The sequence below is a fragment of the Canis lupus genome, chromosome 4 (assembly GCF_048164855.1).
Source record: "Canis lupus baileyi chromosome 4, mCanLup2.hap1, whole genome shotgun sequence".
NCBI lineage: Eukaryota > Metazoa > Chordata > Mammalia > Carnivora > Canidae > Canis > Canis lupus.
Genome location: NC_132841.1, coordinates 28,727,232 through 28,747,498, shown reverse-complemented (window position 1 = coordinate 28,747,498; position 20,267 = coordinate 28,727,232). Strand labels below are relative to the sequence as shown.

The 20,267-nt window shown below is 54.3% G+C and overlaps 1 long non-coding RNA gene and 1 pseudogene across 4 annotated transcripts in view; one reads left to right on the top strand and one right to left on the bottom strand.

Moving 5' to 3' along the window:
* Window positions 1-20,267, bottom strand: part of LOC140632079 (uncharacterized) — a 126,502-nt gene that overhangs the window by 17,920 nt on the left and 88,315 nt on the right. The window lies entirely within an intron of this gene.
* Window positions 11,181-15,039, top strand: LOC140631660 (calcium homeostasis endoplasmic reticulum protein pseudogene; annotated as a pseudogene).

The following is a 20,267-nucleotide window of genomic DNA, read 5'->3' as shown; positions in this document are numbered from 1 at the left end:
ATGGAATATCTGGGCTGGTTCTGAGGTACAAGGAACACTGTTGAGGGGACTTGTCCAAGGTCACACGGCACTGTGGGAAGAGTCAGCCCCCTGGAAGCTTCCTGGGGCCAGGCACTGACCTCCACCCCCCACGTCGTGTAAGGCAAAGACAACCCCTAAGGAAACACAGACCTTTGGATAGACAGTGCCCTGGAGTCATGCCCCCAGCTCCGACTCATTGTGCTCAGTGGGTCCAGGACCGCCCCCACGGCAGCTCCCCAGCACAGCTCAGGGGTAGCGGGGCAGGCGGCTGAGCCCCAAGTCCCCTGTGAGGAGACTCAGCCTCACCACCACCAAGTCAGTAATCACCACTCTGGGGCTTAAGTGGGGTCAGAGCTGAACCATCAGCAGAAAACCACAGACCCTCAAACATTAGGACATTAGTTCTGGATGAGGCTAAGTCCCACTGGGCCCTTCCTGAGGGGACACTGCACAGAGGAAGGGTGTGCAGGAGGGATGAGAATCCCAACCCGTGCAAATCCTCCAAATCCTAAGGCCTGGGCTCCCCGCAGGTGGCAATCTTGGGGGGCTTCCTCCCACCTTTTGAGGCCCTACGTGCTTCCCTCTCCTGGTGGGACACTCCCTCCAACAGAAAGGCCCCTGGCGGGGAGTCTCGGGGCAGTTTTCCTGTTAAGCGGCCTCATATGTGTCCCCGCAGCTCAGCCCAGGCTACCAGGAGACGTCTCTCTCACCTTTGTTAAGACACACAGGACCTTCCCTGCAGCAGAAAGCCTCTGAAGCACAGCACAGAGCAGGTGCTGGCTGGCATCTAATTTGCATATGGTTTGCATATGCTTCCTGACTTCTCAAAATACCAGGAAACCCTCCTCCATCCTATAACTTCTCGACATTCAGAATCCCTCCCGACTTCACAAGAATTGCTTCAGGGCTGTGGACTTCCACGTGCTTAGCTAGAAAAGGGGTTCACCTGGGAACCAGAGAGACTCTAAACGCCTTGAAAGGTGAGTCCTGGCCCCAACCTACTTTTCCAAAGGGTCATGTCACCCACGCACTTTTGCTGCCCCTTCCCCTCCTGTTCAGCCAGACCACACAGCCCCTCACTGAAAGCACCCTGGTCTTCCACCTCAACAGGAGCTGGCCGATGCTATTCCCTGGACCTGGGATGCCCTCTCCTCTACCTGCAAAACCTTTTACCTTCCAGACTCAGTTCAAATGGAACCTCAACAAAGCTCCTGCATGTAATCTTTCCTACCTCAAGGCCACCGAGCAGAATTATTGCCACTCAGTGGGTCCCAGCACTTTAGCTCATTAACAGCCAACAATTAAGGGGATGATTTATTATATTACAAAGAGGTGTCATCCAGCACACATCTTTCCTGTTAGACTGTGAACTCGTTGAGGGCAGGAACTGTGGGAGATGCAGCCGCCACTGCACACCTACAGCTCCTCGTTCAAACACACGGTGATGTCCCCTCCGTAATGCCTAGCCTGGATTGCATTAAATAGTGGTGATACCCCGCTCAGGATTTTATAACATGAAACAGAGCACAGAACAGGGGGTCCTCAGAGACCCTGCTCTGTGTAGGGCCCTGTCTCCTGCGATGCACCTAGCTCATCACAGACAAAACCCCAAATCAGGATGGACGGCACCAGGTCGAGAGCCTTGGGCCCACAGGTAAGTGAGGCAAGGGCACCAAGGCTGCTGTTTAAGAAGCAAATAACCAAGCAGGGAAATTTACAGTCAGATAATTGGCAGCTCCGGTGCATAGTCAAATGCAGTAAATTAAGTGTTTTCCTGTAAATCAAGTTTATGATTTGCACTGGAGATGTAATTGTTAAAACTGTTCATTTTACCCGCAAATAGCAGTTGAAAGAAACCAATTTAGGAGTGACAGATTGGTTTTGATTCTAAATGTAGTGCTAAAACAGTTAATTTTAATAACATCCATTGGACAGGAGTCTGCCTTTTACTTAATATCATAGTCAACAATTTGAAAACTGCGTGATCAGCCACTGCTGCTTCCGCTAAAAATTAATCCCATTTTTCCCCCAAATGGAGGCATTTCTCAGCAGGAAGTAGCATCTCCATGCAGGAGGGCTTTCCTCAGTCACAAGGTTATGGTCTTCCCACACTGCGGAAGGAGGGCCACAGAAAGGTCAGCTGTGGCTGCAACAAAAGGCACAAGTCCTGGAATACTGGGATGGAAAGGGACCCCTCCGGGTGGAGGAGCACCCTGGATGGCAAGCAGGATCTCCGTTCTCCACTTGCGCCTGCATGATGCCTCTGGGGAAGGAGCTCTCGCTCTCCCACATGCCTTCTTCCCCCCAGGGGTCAGGTGGGGACAGCTCTGAAACTGCGGAAATGTCAACTCCAGTCTCCACGGTCCAGCCCTCCAGTAACGGGAAGATGGTCCCAGGTCTCCGCTGCTCCCATGCAGCTTCTCCTTCTCCCTAGGCCGCACATGCTCATGCCCACACCCAAGGTGGTGCGGTGTGCCAGAGGGTCTCAGACACCAGTGGGTATCTAGTGGGTCCTTCTGAAGGAACAGGACAACATCTCAGTTCAACACTTGTCACCATCCTCCTTGTCATCTCAGGACACAGACCCCAGTCTGTCAACATCCCCCGTTGGTTTGTGGTGTCCAAGACTACACTTGCTATTTTTGCCTTAATCCAGTTTGGGTCCTAGGCACACGGTGGACCTTCAGCTTCTGGTACATCTCCGTTGGGCTAAGGGGAGCCCATGAATTGTTTTAGCGGCTTACCCTGAGCATGAGAGGGGGGTCCCGGGCTCCACTCCTGAGGAGACAGAGCTTCTCAAACTTCAGCACACATCAGAACCATCTGGAAGGGCTAGTAAAACAGAGTGCTGGGCCCTCACCCCCCTAGAGATTCCAAGTCAGTATGTCTGGACGGAGCCAGGGAATCTGCATTTCTAGCAAGCTCTCAGGTGCACCGATGCCGTCAGCCCACAAACCTCACTCTTAGTGGCACTGATGTAAGGGATCCGTATTATCGTCAACACCACCAATCTGCTGCAGACAGGGAAGTCTGGGCCCAGAAGGCAAGACGCAGAGGGGAGCACAAACAGCCCCCGGACACCAGTGCAGCAGCCCCACCACAGAAGCGCTCTCTCCCAGGGCACTGCCGGAGCTCCAGATTTCCAGCAAGGAAGACGCACAAATCAGCCCATTTACCCAGCTTTCGTTCAATAATTTCGAGAGGTATTAAAAAGGGAAACTTTCGTAAAAGAAGGAAAAAGCCTGTTCATTTTCATGGCCACCACTTGGAGGAATGGTTTTCTGGAGTCTAGGCAACCGCTTGTGAGAGTCTATTATAAAGGGAAGTCTAAATCACATTTATGGCTCATACTGTAAGGCAAATGTAGGTATTAAAATTGTTCCTTTTAAATGATAAACACCCGCTGAAATGGCGCAATAGAGCCACATCAGAGACTGTTTTTACCCAAAACAAACTGACTCAGGAAAGGCAGTAAATAGCAAATTTGACTGCAGACCCCATCACTGCTGTTGATCTAAGGAGTGAGGAGGGAGGGGGCGATGCAGAGAAGCTGGCATGAGGAGACCAGGTCTGTCTCTGTGCAGCACCTCTCCCGGCCCAGTCTTCTCCAAGGCCTGAGAGCTAAGATTTCTCCCCAGAAGGGACCCCTGCTCCTCGTCTCGCCTGGTTTTAGAGACGAGGGCCTCCATTTTACTGTGCATATCACAATTGTTGTGGTTTTGATTTCGAGAGGGAAGTAATGGAAAAAATAGTTAATCACCCATTCATAATCTCTTAAACATTATTTTCAAGCTGATAGTTACAAAACAAAATGCAATCTTTCTAGCATCTTCAAGCAATTACTTGTCATTTTCCCAGTTTCCATAATAAAAGGAAATTAGGCTGGGGGGTGCTGGTGAGGGGGAGGGAGCAAACTCCTGACTTTGACTTTTGAGAAGATGAAGGACAGACTTTAAAGTTAAGTCCTACCCAGGTTTTCCTATCACAAAAGAAGGCAAATGTCAAGCCAGGCCAAGTGATAGGAATTGAGGTGGGGGCTTCTCCTGGCCCACCCCACTCACCCCCAAATAAAAGATAATGTGAGTCTAATCACCTGAGCTTTGTTAAGCAAACTTGCCTCTACCCACCCCCTGAAGGAATTCAGGGGATATATCCACCTCTCTCTCTTGCCCTAAAGAGATTCAATAAATGAGGAGTCATAGCCAGGAGCCAATTTACCTCTTCTGATCATCATAGGAAGGGCTTAATTCATGATGGATGGATGGATGGATGGATGGATGGATGGATGGATGGATGATTGGATGATTGGATGAATGGATGGATGGATGGTTGATGGATGGATAGTTGCAAGGGTGAATGGAGGCATGCATGGACAGAAGGATGGAAGGATGAATGGACAGACAAACAAATAAATAAAAATAGACATTGTTTCTTGAGATTTCTTCCATTCTGAGACAAAACTTCTCAAACTCTCAGTGTGAAAACACCACAGTTTTCATTTCCAATTAATTCATTTTCTAGTCTGTTAAAAATACTTTTATAAAACCAGTTAAAATGTCAGGGTAATGCCACAATGCTGTGCAAATTTCTAATTCTTCCTCTCAATTTCTATAATCAATAGTATGGGGACGGTGCTGGTCCTAGGCCAGGCTTGGAGCAGAACTGCCCTTGGAATCCCCACAAGGCAAGTCACACATGCTAAACCCCTCTTCCCTCCAGATATTCTCTGAGATGGATGCTTCTATCCCTACAGTCCAGAGGGGGAACCTGTGGCCCAGGGAGGGTTAGTGAGTTGCCCAATTTCCAAAGGTAACAGCAGTTAGAAAGTGAAGCTTTAACATCCAGATCCATCAGGCTCCAAGTCTTTGTATTTGTGTGACCGGGGGCTCCAGAGATGGCCTCTGAGGGTGGGGCAGAGCAATACTCCCAGCTAGGCCAGGGAAGGAGACTGTCAGGAGCTAGGAGAGGGGAGGGATGCTAGGCAGGAGGCAGGCCCCCCAGGATCCAGGGCCTGGAGAGTTGGGGAGTGGGACAAGGACTATGGGGGAGCCAGAGCAGGTGGGGAGGGGGGACATGAGCATCCCCCAGGCTGGCCCTGTGGCTACTGTCCCTGGGCAGCTGGGCAGGCAGTGGCCCTCAGCCCAGAGCAGGGAGTGGGGAAAGAAGTGGGCACTCGAGTTGCTCCCTGCCCTTGATCCTCACTGTGGAGCCTGGGTTTCTCATTTTGAAACCCGTGGAGCAGTAGTTGGCATTTAAAAAAAATGTAAATCTGACAGAAGACAGTCCCGTCATAGTGTTTCTCCTTTACGAGAGTTTAAGAGACTAGAGGGGTCAGAGCAGCTCCTGCTCCTGCTGAGCTGCTTCTGTGAAGCTTTGAGCGTGGAGGGCCAAGGGCGCAGGGCAGCATGTTCACAGAGGCCCGAATGAAAGGGAGGATCAGGGAGGACGTGCCTGCTGCCCCAGCCTGGGCGGGCCACGCTCCCCTGGGCCCAGAACACAGAGCAGGACTCGGCAGGGCATCCCCAGGCCTCCGGCAAGACACACAGACAAAACCAGGCTGGGGAACGCAAGTTAAGTCTCACCACTCAGACAGGGAGCAGCCCGTCCCCCTTCTCCTGGACACCCACCCTGCTCTGTCATCCAACGATTCTTCAAGGAGGGGCCTCGCAGAGCCAGAGAGCAGGGTCTTCCACTCCCCCCTGACCCCCCAGGAAAATACCCTGATCCCACCACCGTCCAGAATTGCCTCCAGTTGCCTCATGTCGGGGCAGTTCCACTAGTGTGGGAGGTCTGTGCCAGGGATGGAAATCCCATGATGCAGGACGTCCAACGCCTGTGCCCAGGATGCTCCCAGCGCGGCCCAAGCCGGTCCTCCTGCAGAGAGATGCGTGCTTTGGACAGAGGAGAGCCCCGGGGTTATGGGTACCCAGAGGAGAAGCCCCAACCTGGCCAGGAAGGTGGTCTTCCTGGAGGAAGAAGACACACCTGAAGCAAGCCCTCCCAGAGCAAAGGGAAGGTGGCATTCTAGGCCAACCCACACGTGGTGGTAATGGCAACGGCTCTGAATGAGAGACTCCATCTCGCCTTCCTGATGAAGAGGAAGAGAATGTTCATGGTTCCTTGGAGCAGGAGTCCAAGCCCCTTATTTCTGAGTGAGGAGACTGAAGCTCAGAAGGGTGAGGTGCTACGCCTGAGCTTGCACAGCCAGCTGGTGGGGTGGGGGTGGGGGTGGGGGTGCGGGTGGCCAGAGGTGCTCCCAGCTGCCAGGCCAGCTCCTCAGCCCCATGTTGTGTGACCTGAGCTACGCCCTTCTCCAGCCGGGCGTCGCCTCGAGGAAGGTAGAGAGAGGCCTGTGGAGGGAGAAGAGGTCCACTCCACCCCCCACCCACTGGACCCGCTCCCAGGAGCTCCCCTGAGGGATGGCAACTCAAGGGACCCGGCCAGTCCTGCGAGATCCCCAAGGAGCACCTGGTGAGACACAGGGAAGCAGAGAAGCCAGTCACCATATTAAGGTCCCTCGGGGCAACAGGAGGCTCTGCTGGGCCCACATCACCCCCACTCGCCTGCCCCCCTTCTCCACAGCCACCCCCAGAGGATGGAAGGGCACCGCCGACTCGCACTGGGGTCCCCTTTTCCCTCGGGAAATCCCAACACATGACCCATTTGCAAACTGGCTGCAGAGCCCACCTCAGAGGTGGGGGGAGACCCTCCCAGGCAAACTGGCAGAACTCGGGCATCAGGCGACCCATGGCAGCCAGGAGGCCCCGCTTCTCCGTGCCATGCGGCCTGGGGGTCAGGAGTAGGACGGGAACAGCAGCAGACCCCCAGCCGAGAAGCTGCCTTCTGGCAGCTACACACCTGAACCCCACAGCCCTGCCAGGCAGGTGCTGCTGGTACTGTCCCCATTGCGCAGAAGAGGACGCCAAGGCTCAGAGATAGGAGGTCGCCTGCCCCAGGCCCCAGAGGCAGAGGTTTGGAAAGATGACCCATCCCTGCAAAAGCGAGGTGCTATATCCCCCGCTGGATGCTCCACCCCTGCCAGCACCTCTTGGCCTGGTGGGGAAAGAAGAGGTCCCACGGAGGGGGGCTGGCCCAGAGCCCCGGGGAGGGCAGGGCGACCGGAACATTCGTCCAGCTGGCGACGTCTGATGCTCTGCTCTTGGCTGGCTGTCAGCCACCAGCTGCGCGGCCCAGTCCCTGCACCACCTCCTCTGGTCTTCGTGAAAGGGCTGAGCCAGACCAACTCTTTGTACCACAGGGCACCACAGGGCACCACAGGGCCCTCGGGGATGCCCGGAGGAACGAGCTCGCAGCCCGAGGGGTTTCTGAGAAGCAGGGCAAACCAGTGAGGCTGGACACCTGCTGTGTCTCGGCTGAGACCACACCCGCAGCCCCCGTGGGTCGGCCTCTTCCACTCCCCCCTGGCCCCCCAGGAAAATACCCTGATCCCACCACCGTCCAGAATCGCCTCCAGTTTCCTCATGTCGGGGCAGTTCCACTAGTGTGGAGCGAGGTCTGTGCTAGGGATGGAAATCCCACGATGCAGGACGTCCAACGCCTGTGCCCAGGATGCCCTCCTCTACGTGCGTGCAGCCCATCACTCAGGGAGGGCGATCCAGATCACAAGACCCAGGCCCTGCTCTCTGGGTCCGTGCCGTCGTCCTGCAATGCCCGCACAAGCATCCGGGACGCTGGAACAAAGGATCACTAACCAGGTGGTTTTTTGTTTGTCTTTTAAAGATTTTATTTATTTATTCATGAGAGACATAGAGAGAGAGACAGACACACAGGCAGAGGGAGAAGCAGTCTCCATGCAGGGTGCCCGATGTGGGACTTGATCCCGGGTCTCCAGGATCACGCCCTGGGCTGAAGGCGGTGCTAAACCACTGAGCCACCCGGGCTGCCCTAACCAGGTGGTTTTAAAACCACAGAAATTTATTCTCTCGTTCTCTCGTATAGTTTGGGAGGCCAGAAGTCTGAAATCAAGGTGTCAGCAGGGCTTTGTCCCTCCAAGGCTCTAAGGAAGAATCTTTGCTTCTGCTAGCCTCTGGCGGTGGCCAACAAGCCCTGGCCCTCTGTGGCTTCTGGCAGTGCAGCTACGACATCTGCCTCCAGCCTCGCATGGAATTCATCCCTGTGCACCCCCCGGGCCTTCAAATCTCTCTCGCCTTATGACGACACCGGGCATGGGGTTTGGGGCCCATCCTAGTCCAATACGGCCTCACCCAATCCAGAATGACTTCATCTTAATTTGATTACATCTCCAAAGACCCTGATTTCCACATAGCCTGGTACCCAGGGGTTAGGATTCCCCTATAGCTCCCCCCCCCCTTTTTTTTTTTTTGAGGAGGTGAAGGGAAACAATTCAACCAATGACAACACTCAGGCTTCACCCTGGCCCCAAGAGTCTGGCTTCCCTGGTGTGAGGGGTGGAGCGCAGGCTGGGGGTCCAGAGACCTGGGTTCCCACTCCAGCTGTCCCTTGCTTCCCACGCGACCTCACTTATTTAGGCAGTCAACTAACATTGACTGCGTACCTAGCATGTACCAGAAACTGTCCTGAGCACCGAGGCACCTGCCCTCCTCAAGCCGGTGGCCAAGTGGGAGCCTCAGTCTCCCAAACATTACACGGAGACACAATGTGCTGGAACCGACAAAGCAGGTCCTATGTAGCCGACCAAGAGGACACCAGAAGTTAAGAGGTCATCTGTGCTCCTACCGTGGAGTGTGGCCTTGGGCAAGTCACTTCATGTCGCTGCATCTCTGTTTTCTAATCTGGGAAACAGAAATGTTGCAATCTCATACCCAGCAAAAAAAAATATAGATCACCTGTTCTTTATCACCTGAGAACATGCATGAGTCTGAATGCACAAGGTCTGGGCCCACATAAGCCCTTTCTAAGGACCCTCCGCTCCTCTGAGGCTCTACAATCTGACCCTGCACTACTCACGTATCAATCAGCTTTCCTGCCTCAGGACATTTGCACAGGCTGGTGCTTCCACCCAGAGTTACCAGCCCTGTCCCTTTTCTTTGTCTGGATGATCCTTTTTTTTTTTTTTTTTTTTTTTTTTTTAGAGATTTTATTTATTTATTCATGAGACACAGAGAGAGACAGAGAGAGGCAGAGACACAGGCAGAGGGAGAAGCAGGCTCCACGCAGGGAGCCCAACATGGGACTTGATCCCATGACTCCAGGATTACACCCTGGGCTGAAAGCAGCACTAAACCCACTGAGCCACCAGGCTGCCCTGGATGATCCCTTATAACCTCCTCAGTTAACTTTCCCAGCTCCTACTTTACTCCAGACAGAAACAGCTGCCTCCTTTGTAGGGTATGTGTGTGTGTGCTTAACTGATATTGAAATAAAAGTAAAAATGCCTCTATAAAAATTTTGAACTGTCCATAAAGGTAGGAAATAAAAAGGAAGTTTTATCTCCCACACCCCCACCCCACCCTCAATACCCAAACTAGCCCCTGCTAACATTTTGTGTGTTTGTCCAGGAAAAAAAAATTACATAAGCATAATACTACTAGCTAATGAGGACTTACCCTGGGCCCAGTCCTGCTCGTGCTTTACGTCTAGCTCCGACTTACAGCCACAGAAACTAACCCAGAGAGGTTAAGTGACTTTCCAAGTCCCACAGTCGGCGAGTGGCAGAGCTGGAACTCACACTCCGGGGGCTGTGCCACAGGCCACACTTTCGACCGCCCTTTTTTATACACACAAATGTGTTCATGCATATATTGCTCTGCTCCTTGCTTTATTTTGCTGAAAATGCACCTCCGAATCTCCCCGTATCAGCACAAAAACAGCCCCTCCATTCTCTCCCTGGCACGGAAGCACCATCTCTTCCACCCTCGGCCCCTGATGGACAAGTTGTTGGGCTCTAGCAGCGGCTACATACTCAGGCTTGCTCCCAGCTCCATGCACTTTTGCAAATGCGTCTGGGGCACGTGGCCCCGGGACAGCTGGACCAAAGGGCTTTCCAAATGCTGGTAGATGTGGCCACGTCGCCCTGCAGATGGTTGGGCAAGGTAACGCTCTCGCCAAGGCGGTCACGTCCAGGGTGCTGTGTGTCCACTTCTCCTGGCATACCTGAGTGGGGGGTGTTGGTCCATCGGGGTCCCTCCCCAATGTGGGTTCCCTTAGTGAGGGGCGGGGGACAGCGAGGGGGTGAGGGCAGACCTGTGCCAAGCTGTGGTTGCCCAGGATGGTTCTGCAAAACCATTTGGAGTCTGCTTCATTCAACAAATGGTAAGCACTTCTTTGGCACCTACTGTATGCTCTGTTTGGGCTCAGGAAACAGAGACCAGCCAAGGTTCTCAGAGTCGAATGCCTGCAGGGGCCAGGCAGGCCACGTAGAGCAGGGACCTGAGCTAGGTGAAGGCGATGCCAGGGAAGGCCGTGAGCTAGATCTTACAGTTTTTCCAGAAAGCCAGAAACCTGGACTTCCGGGTGAATTTGCCCTGACGCTGAGCAGAACACCTGGCCCTTGAGGATTTCATATTTCTTAAGTGAATAAGGAAAAGAATGAATGATTCTGAAGTTTGTCTTCTTTCTTCTGCAGCTCAGTCTGGAAGAGGGACCCGCCTCTCCAGTAGGACGTGGCAAGGCCCTGGCCTCTCTCTGGACATGTGGGCAGGGCAAGGCCCAAGCTTCCTGCCCTGGGCGTCTCTAGCGGCCACAGCTCCCAGAGCGGGGCCCTCCAGCAACCATCCCCACCCGCCCCGACCCGGGCACATCCCTCCCACCCAAGTAGACATGCTGCAGGGGGCTGCAGGGGGAGCAAGTCTTCCCCGTTTTGCAAGGTAACAATTGGGTTTAAAATCAGCTTTGTTCAGCAAAGCCCTGCCCTGCCTGCCCTGCCCTGCCCATGCTTGACCTCCTGCCTTTCTGAATTCCTGCACCACCAACCCTGCAATGGCACAGAGACTTAAATAAGTGAATTGAAGGAATCAGCCACTGTGTGTTGAGCGGGACAGCCACCCTCTCTCCCATGCTACCTTCAGTACGCTTCAAGAAGGCGGGGATCACAGCTCACTCCAACTGTGTCTCGGCCAGTAAGACTGAGTGGTGGCTGCGTGTTCCTGATCTCAATGTACACGTCATGGGTGATGAAGACCAATGAGGGGACAGTGGTGCCATGGCCAGGGTGGGCGATGGACGGCTTTGCCGACCCTTCCGCAGGAGTCACCACGCCCGGAAGCAGGGGACAGGAGCAAGGTGTGCCCCCCATCCCAAGATCTGCCTCTCTAACAGGCACCCAGAAGCTCTAGGGGCTGAAGTCACAAGACAAGGCAGGAGCTAGACAAGCTGAGGCTGAGAAGAGGTGGGTAGCATTGGGACACATTCCGAAAAAACACCCGGACTGGAAACGGGGGCACGGGGTACCTGGAGCTTGACTTCTACAGGCCTCAGCTTCCCCACCTACGGAGTAAAGGGCGTATCATATACCAGACAAACCGGGACACTGTATGTGTTTCGATTGAACCACTTGAAATTGCTATCAGGTCAAAAATAGTTGGATATTGGCAAATGCCTCTTGATCCAAATTCAGAATAATGATTCCAGGACACTGGGCACAAAGGACTATCCTGAGCAAACGGGGGCACACCGTCAGTCACCCCACAGCTCGTGACCACACTTACTTGTAACACAAAGTCCCTCCCGCCCCCCAGCCCCTCTGTCATTAGGCTGAGGTATAAAGATTAAGTTAATGGCGGGCGGAGAAAATCAGCTTTGTTGGCAAATTGTCTCTGATATTTATTTTGAACATTAAAACGAATCATTCCGACTAAAGAGGGCTGTAGTGCGCGGCCCATTAAAATGCATGCATTATGTATAACTCTCCCGGCTTCACCTCCAAGTATTATCAGCCTAAAAAGCAAACATGGTTTTTAAAGCCCCTTGTTTACGACATCCCGTGACAGCTGATTAATGGCCACAGTTTCCAGATCTGAAAGCTTAGTAACCCAAGCTAGAAAATTCAATCTTATTCTAATATAGGTGTGGGGGGGGGGTGCAGGGGGAGCCCAGCCAAATGGGAACAGAGCACAGCTCCTCAAAGGCATCCACGCTGTGGGTTGTAACCACCGCAGCAATATCAGCTGGGCTTTCTCAGGGGAGGGGCGGCACTGGATTCGTTTCCTGGGGCTGCCGCAGCAAATGACCAGCAAATGACCACAAACTGGGTGGCTTAACCCAGAGGAGATGCATCTCCCACAGTTCTGGAAGCCAAAGGTCATAAACCAAGATGATGGCAGGGCCACGCCTGCTCTGAAGTCTCTAGAGGGCACCTCGGCCTCGCCTCTTCCAGCTTCTGGAGGCTCCTAGCATTCCTTGGCTCGTGGCCGCATCCCTCCAGTCTCTGCCTCCGTCTTCACATGGTGGGTTTCTGGGTCATTCTGTCTCTTATGCGGACACTTGTCATTGGATTTAGGGCCCAGTCTGATTCAGAACGGCCCCACCTGGAGACCCTTTACCTTAACTACATCTACAAAGACCCTTATTCCAAAAACGATCACAACCTATGGTTCCAGGCAGACCTCCCTGTCTTTTGTAGCAGGACCCCTTTCAATCTGCTACAGGTCTCGTCCCCCCTCCCCAGGTGCCCCCTCTCTCCTTAGGAAGGTCACAAGACCAACCCGACCTGCAGATCCTACTGGATCCCAGGAAGCTGTGTGATCTGTCCATAGCGATGCTCTCCAACAGCCACCCACCCTCCCGGGGCCCTGAGCTGGGACCCAGCTGCCATGCCCACCCCCTCCTGTGGGTTCCCAACCAGCAGCCAGAGCAGTCCCTCTAAAGAGCCCTGCTGACCCCATCACTCCTCCTCTTGGCCCTCAGAGGCGCCCCCGGGTCAACAGGTCTCCTTGTCATGGTCCGGAAGCCCTGCTGATCTGCCTTCTGATCATCCTGCCAACCTTCCTCACAGGATGCATCCCTTCTGGGTGGGTTTAGATAACACTGTCCCACTTCCAGCTGGAATGATGCACCCCTGAAGATCTCCACCCAATGCCGCCTCCTCTGACAGAGCCAAGTCCCCACAATCACTGCCATGACATCCTGTACTTCTCCTTGGCAGTCAGCACACTTACATTATTTATTAGTGGATCTTCTTACCTTTTCAACACTTCAACATGCAAATGTTGTGATTGGCCTGCCCCAAAGTTCTCCCGTAGCATTTACAAAAACTCCAACCACATTCAGCCCTACATGATGGGTCCCACCTACTGTTTGCCTTCCTTCCCCTGACTCACTGGGCTCCAGCCCTAGCAGCCCCCTTCTGTTCCTCCAGAATGCAATCCCCCGCTTGCCTCAGGACCTTTGCACATATTCTACCTGAGATAAACTTTTTCCAGGCCTTCTTTGATCTGCCCCACTTGCACCAAGCAGGACCCAATTCAAAAGGCACCTGTCAGGTTGCTGTGGCCCATGCAGTGGAGCAGCAGACGCACAAGCTCCTGGAGGAGACCCAGCTGCACATGAATGAGTTGTCCACCTGCTGAGCTCATCAACAACACATGCACCAAAGATGGCATCTCAGCCGGGAAGAACTGGATGTTTAGCAACACCAAGTGCACACCCCCCCAGCCGCCGCCACCCACTGTGAGTGGTTGACGGCCCACCTCTAGAACACATCACGGCTGAAGGCGTGCACTTCGAGCTGTGGCTGCCCCTCACCTGCCTGATGGGTGACATGCTGTGCCCCTGTGTCCTGACACGAGGAAAGTCTCTCCCTCATAGCCAGCACAAGCAGGCCAGGGAGCTGCTGGCCTCCCTGCAGAACATCATGGTGCCCACCTATTGCACCTGCTTCTTGGCTGTGGAGGAGCACAGCCCCTGCAGCTCTGGAACTCTGACGGCGCCATCAGCTGGCAGCCACAGAGCCCAGGCCTGGGGCTCGGCCAGTACCAGGTGATGCTCAGCAACAAGTACTCCCCAGGGGCCCAGCAGTGGCGCTGGCCTGCCAGCAGCAGATCCAGACCCTCAGGACGCAGTACAAGGAATTTGTCAATAACCTTTAAAAAATAATAATAATAAATAACCTGGCCCAGCAGTAGCAGCAACTCCAAATGCCACAAAAGGAAGCCAACGCCAAGGCCATCTGACCACCACCTGCCCCACCTCCGGCCCCCATACGCTCCCGCATCACCCCACCTACCGCCCAGCCTGATGATGGCAAGACTCCCATCCAAATGCCTGGCTCCTCTGAGTGTGGTGCGTCTGGAGCAGCTCTGGATCCTGTCACTGCCAGCCACCCAGGGCTCTGGGCCCCACAATCAGATCCCTCCTAGCAAGCCCCTGTGGTTTGACCAGCCTCGTCCCATTGCCCCTTGGGGCCAACAGCTGCCTCATGAGCAGGCCCCCTATCCATACCATCAGGGTGGACCACTCCACTGCCCACCCTGGAACAACAGCCATGACTGTGGGTGGGGCGAGCAGCGTGAGGACCCTGGCTGGAACGGTCAGTGTGATGCACCCTGGAACAACCAGCCAACTGGCACAGTTAGCTCAAGGGCCCCTGGAACAGCCCACAGGAGCAGCCACCGTGGGGCAGAGGCCAGCACAAGCCACCCCTCCACACGCAGCAGCCACCACCCTTCTGGGGGCCCGTCCCGCCCCCTCAGCGGTCCCTGTAGCCCGATCAGTCGTCACACCCCCACAGCTTCAACCACTTCCCACCCTGCTTCATGCAGGAAGACTTCTCCTTATGGCACCCCTTGGAGCGGCCACCCTATCCTCACCACTGTGACTACCCTGCAGCAGGACCTCCGTGCTGAGATGGGAACCCCACCACCACCACCACCCTGGCCACCTCGTGCCTCATTCCGGGATCAAGGAGCACCCAGGGGAGGGGAGGAGGTTCCAGCACCTCAACCTCAGCCTTCCTCCCTACGGCTTCAGTGGGCAGTCCCCCCACGTGCGGCGACAGGGCCCCTCCACTTACCCACAATGACCCCAGCCTGGTCCCCAGCCAGCGTGCCCTGCTTCCATCTCCCCACTGCGCTGATGGCCCCCCTCAGGGGAAAAAAAAAAAAAAGAGAGAGAGAGAGAAAAAAAGAGACAGCCCCTTTCGAGAGAGCCTTTCCCTTACCCCCCTTTCCAAAACACCCCCAGACAGACCAAAACACCCCCAGACAGACCGATCTCACCCCTCCTTCATTGTTTTCACAGCAATTATTAGCAAAAGTCCTCTCGCTTCCTGTTTCAGGGTTGGTTTTGCTTTCTGATTTAGTCCACGTTCCTCAACTAGGAAGCAAGCTCCCTGAGGACAGGGACCCTGACGGTCTGGCTCACTGATGCAGCCCCAAGGCCCAGGATGCTGCTGCCCGGTTCCCACTGCTTGTTGGATAAGCAAGTGTCCCAGAGCCTGGCACGGCTCCTGAGACAGAACACGGCCTCAGCAAATTCACTCCCGGGAGCCCTCTGAGTGCTGTGGGTGAAGACAGTGCCCTTCCTAGAACTGCCAGGGTCATCTCGGCCTTGATCTAAGGGCAGCACTGCCAACCTCACACACGCACACCCACACAAGGCTTGGGCAGCTCCCGCACTCATTCAGTTGTTAGTTCTTTTATTCATTCATTCGTCCATCCTGCACCCTGCAGACGTTGACTGGGCCCTTGCTGTGAGCCAGGCGCTGTCCCGGCCCAGAGTTACGGCAGAAAGTGAGCTGGCCCTGCGTCCAGGCCCTCTGAGCGGACGACCTGCTGGAGGCACCCCACCCTGCCAGTGTCCATCCTAAGGGATCGGCACAGAGCAGCGAAGCGCACTCGTCCCAAGCCTCAGTCTTCTCACCTGCCCAGTGGGGAGCAAGACCTGGTCCACTAGCCCCGAAGTCCGGTGGCAAGCGAGGACTAGGAAACGACCTTTGGCTGTGGGGTGCAGTGCCCCCGGCCTGTCCCTTCTTCCCTGGTCTCCCTGCTGCTCACTGGCCGTGCCCACCCCCTCCTCTGCCCGTGACCCGCAGTCCCCCTGGCCCACCCAGGAGCATGGCCCTGCCACTTAGACATGCCGGAGCTCAAACTCAGCCCCGTGTGTGACCATGGAAGATCACCTAACCTGGCAAAGCCGGGATTTCCTCACCTATAAAATGGTGATGATGATGTGTACAAACCACTGGCGGGACGACAGAATGAGATATGCTTCCCGGAGACCCTGTATTCCCCAGGCGCGGAGGAGCAGCTGTCATTCCCTCTGGAACGTCCTCACTCCTCCCCGCTGCCTGCCTAGCTCCTGCCTGTCCCCACGGCGCAGGCCAGGTGCCCCGAGCCCCTCGTGTGGCCCACCCTCCTGCCACAAGGCTCCTCCCTACTGGCCACTCCTGGTTCTCCTCCTGGCCACACGCTTGGGGCAATGACCAGACCCGGCCTCAGGATTCTCACAGCGCCTGACACCACAGGCCACACAACACGGGCTCCCCACAGACTGAGTCACTGCTTATTTGAGGGGCACCTATTCCCACCCGGCCCCGTGCAACGACATGGTTCCCAAGCCAGAGGCACCCTCAGTCCGGGAAGCACACAGATACACAAGCAAATACCTCCCTTGCAGAGGCGTCCGCGGAGGGCAGCGCCTGGAGAATTCGGGGGCCTTCCTGGAGGAGCTGGGTCGTACAGGGGCCGCCCTTCTTGCCTGAGTGGGAACACTTGTTTGATGAGTGTGTTCCTGGAAAGGCTCAAGGGGCCAGCATCCCCACCGGCATCTATGCCAGCCTACCAGGCCTGAGGCCTGATCTATGATGACTCCTTTAATGGGCAACGGCTGACTTTTGGTTGATCTGTTCCCAGTTCCTGATCATATAATTAAAGGTCTGTGACCCAATACACAAATGGGCTGAGATCAGCAGCCTCCTATTTCAGGGGCTCCTTGATGTGGGGAGGAGGGTACCTGGCATCCATTATCCCCTCCATCCTTAGTTTGTTTGGACAGACTAGAATTTTATTGCTTATGGATTTTCCAAAACACTCAAAAGACAGAACATCGGTCTTGAAAGCTCTTTCTTATCCAATATCAAGATATTTGATTACCACAATAAATGTCACTTTCCCTGTTTGTTAGGGAAGAAAACGGAGGACCCAGCTGCGACCTGAGCTGGGCCCGAGCTCCCTCAGAGACTCGGGGCCAGGCCGGGTAGGGACCCTGGCTACCACACCCAGGCCACCATCTGCCTACAGCCTCTGGGCCTCCCTCCCGGGCGGGTTACCCTTGCTGTGGGCAGGAGTCCTACAGGACAGCCCTTCCTGTCCCCCTGCAGATGGTGGGGAAACACCCCTCCACCTTCCCAAGACCAGGGAGGAAGGCGAGTGGAGCCAGGCATAAAAGCTGAGCCCCTAGAGAGCTCTGAGAAGTGACTGCAGGTTGGTGCTGCCCCACACCCTGTGGAGGTGGGCCTGTCAACTTGGGACAGTGGCTGGCACTGTCACCCTCCCTGGGCCCCCTCAGGGAGACCAGTGGGCTGAGAGCTCAGCAGGGCCACCCCTCCCGGGATGCCCTTTGTGTCAAGAACAGTTGCCTCCAGAAGAACACAAGCATCCAGGCCCTCAGATGGCCTGAGACCCAACCTCTCAGGCTGGCGCTCAAGGCTCCACTCTTCTCCAATAGCAGCCTGGCTTCCGGCTCCCCTGGCTATGCCCTTCCCCACATCTAAAATCCCATTCCCCTCTCCTTTCTCTGTATACCCAAGCACTCTGTCAAATCCCAACCCAGAGTCCCCCTCTACCAGGAGGCCTTCCAAGATTTCCTCAGTCCCCCGGGCCAACTCTCACAAATGGCTATACGGTTCCGTTCTCTTCCACTCACTTCATACTTACAAACTTCTTATACTAATTTCACCAGTTATGTTTTCATAACTGAAACAGGTCCAAAGTGTGATTACCTGAGCTATGAGCTCGCAGGAAGTAGGGGCTCCTTTAAGGATCTCTGAGTCCCCCGGGGATAGCTTATTGCCCATCACAAGGTAGTTCTCCATGCACATTGGTTGTTTGCCTCTAACTGGGCAGTCAGCTCTTGGCAATATAGACTCAAAGGAGGAAGATCGAGTCAGTGCCCCATCTGGGTTCCAGGATACAAAGAAAATGCAGGCCATGCCTTTACTGTACCACACATGGTAGAGCATGAACATCGGCCTCTGGCCAAAATTCCCATTCTGCTCCTCCACCTGGAGAACCCCCCAACAATCCTCCATGCCCAGCCTAAACATTACTCTCTCTGGGAGTCTCGGGGCAGGTGCATCATGCCCTTCTCACAACCTTCAGATATACCTGGGTTTGAACTATTATGGCTTGAGTTGCATTCCCCCAAAAAAGTTGCTGAAGTCCTAGTCCCCAGGCCCTGTGAGCGTGACCTTATTTGGAAATAGGGTCCCGCGGATGAACGAGGTGAGATGAGGTCATTGGGGTGGACCCTACTCCCATAGGACGGGGGTCCTTATGGAAAGGGGAAACTTGGACACAGAGACAGACATGCACAGAGGGGAGGCCATGGGAACACACAACAAGAACGCTACCTGCAGGCCAAGGAGCACCCGAGCATCCAAAGCCAGAAGATGGCAGCTTCTCTCTCCTGGCCCCCAGAAGGGACCCATCCTGCCAACGACAAAGGTATATCGTCTCACAGCCCTGGAGGCCAGCCTCGATTTCGGACTTCCAGCCTCCAGACTATGAAACAATAGATTCCTATGGTATAAGCCATCCAGTTTGTAGGACTTTGTTAGGGCAGCCCCAGCAAACCCACGCAAACTGAGACTCAGCCTCTCACTAGCTGGTTGGCCTCAGGCAAGCTGGTTAAACCTGAGTCTCCGTGTCTTCCGTTTATTTTTTATTTTTTATTTTTATTTTTTTTTTTTTAATTTCTTTTTTTTAAATTTTTATTTATTTATGATAGTCACACACACAGAAAGAGAGAGAGAGAGAGAGGCAGAGACATAGGCAGAGGGAGAAGCAGGCTCCATGCACCGAGAGCCCAATGTGGGATTCGATCCCGGGTCTCCAGGATCGCGCCCTGGGCCAAAGGCAGGCGCTAAACCGCTGCGCCACCCAGGGATCCCCTTATTTTTTATTTTTTAATTTAAATTCAATTAGCCAGGGATGCCTGGATGGCTCAGTGGTTGAGCGCCTGCCTCCAGCTTAAGGCGTGATCCCAGGGTCCTGGGATCGAGTCCCACGTCGGGCTCCCTGCATGGAGCCTGCTTCTCCCTCTGCCTGTGTCTCTGCCCCTCTCTCTCAATCTCTGAGTTTCTCATGAATAAATAAATAAAATATTTTTTAAAAATTCAGTTAGCCAACATAAAGTACATACTTAGTTTCACATTTGGTGGGCACCTAGCTCATCACATCACATGTCCTCCCTTAATGCCCATCACCCAGTTGCCCCATCCCTCCATCCCACCACCCACTCCAGCAACCCTGTTTGTTCCCTAGACTCAGAGCCACCGAGTCCCTGACTGACTGTCAGGAGGCAAAACCTTGGAACACGCATTAAATGTGGAGTATAGGAAATGTTGAGGTGGTTTGCATGCAGCTACCCTACCCTGACCCAGGGAACAACTGGTCCCATGGCATTTCATGAGGATTAGAAACATGATGGTACGAAGTTAATAGTAAGTTTTAATAGCATTACACTCTTTCTCACTGCTCTACCACCTAACACAGAGCTTGGCACAAGTAAGGAAACAACACACACACACTGAATTGTTTCATTTAAAGAGCACTGACATTAACTGTCCTTGGCTCTAGCTCTGCCCCAGCTTTAGGCAAAAGGCTTAAACCTCTGGGCCTCAGTGTCCTTGCTTATAAAATGAAGTGTTAAACCAGATTTTAAATATGCTTCAGCTTGCTAAGCAATGAAGGCTGGCTTTGGCCCTGATCAAAGACTGCCTCCGAATCCTTCTCCACAGAGCCCTAGACAGGCCAGCCCTCCGGGTGATACACATTAGCTCTCCTGCCCCACCTGCGATGTGATCCTGGCACCGGCCTTCCGTACTCTCTGTTTTGAGGACAAGCGCCTCGGTCCCCAAACTCAGGCTTACAGCAAAAATCCCACTTAACTCCTTCTATGGATTATTTTCATTTTGAATCCTGGAGCCCTGATCCTGCTGGCTAGAAATGTGACGACCCCAGTCACACATGGCCAGGAGCTCTTCCTCCCAGGCAAAAAGTTAACAGGAGTTCCGGGATCTTACATGGGGTGTGGGCTCGGGGAACAGCCCCAGGCCTGAGCAGCTCTTCAGGCTACAGCTAGAGCTC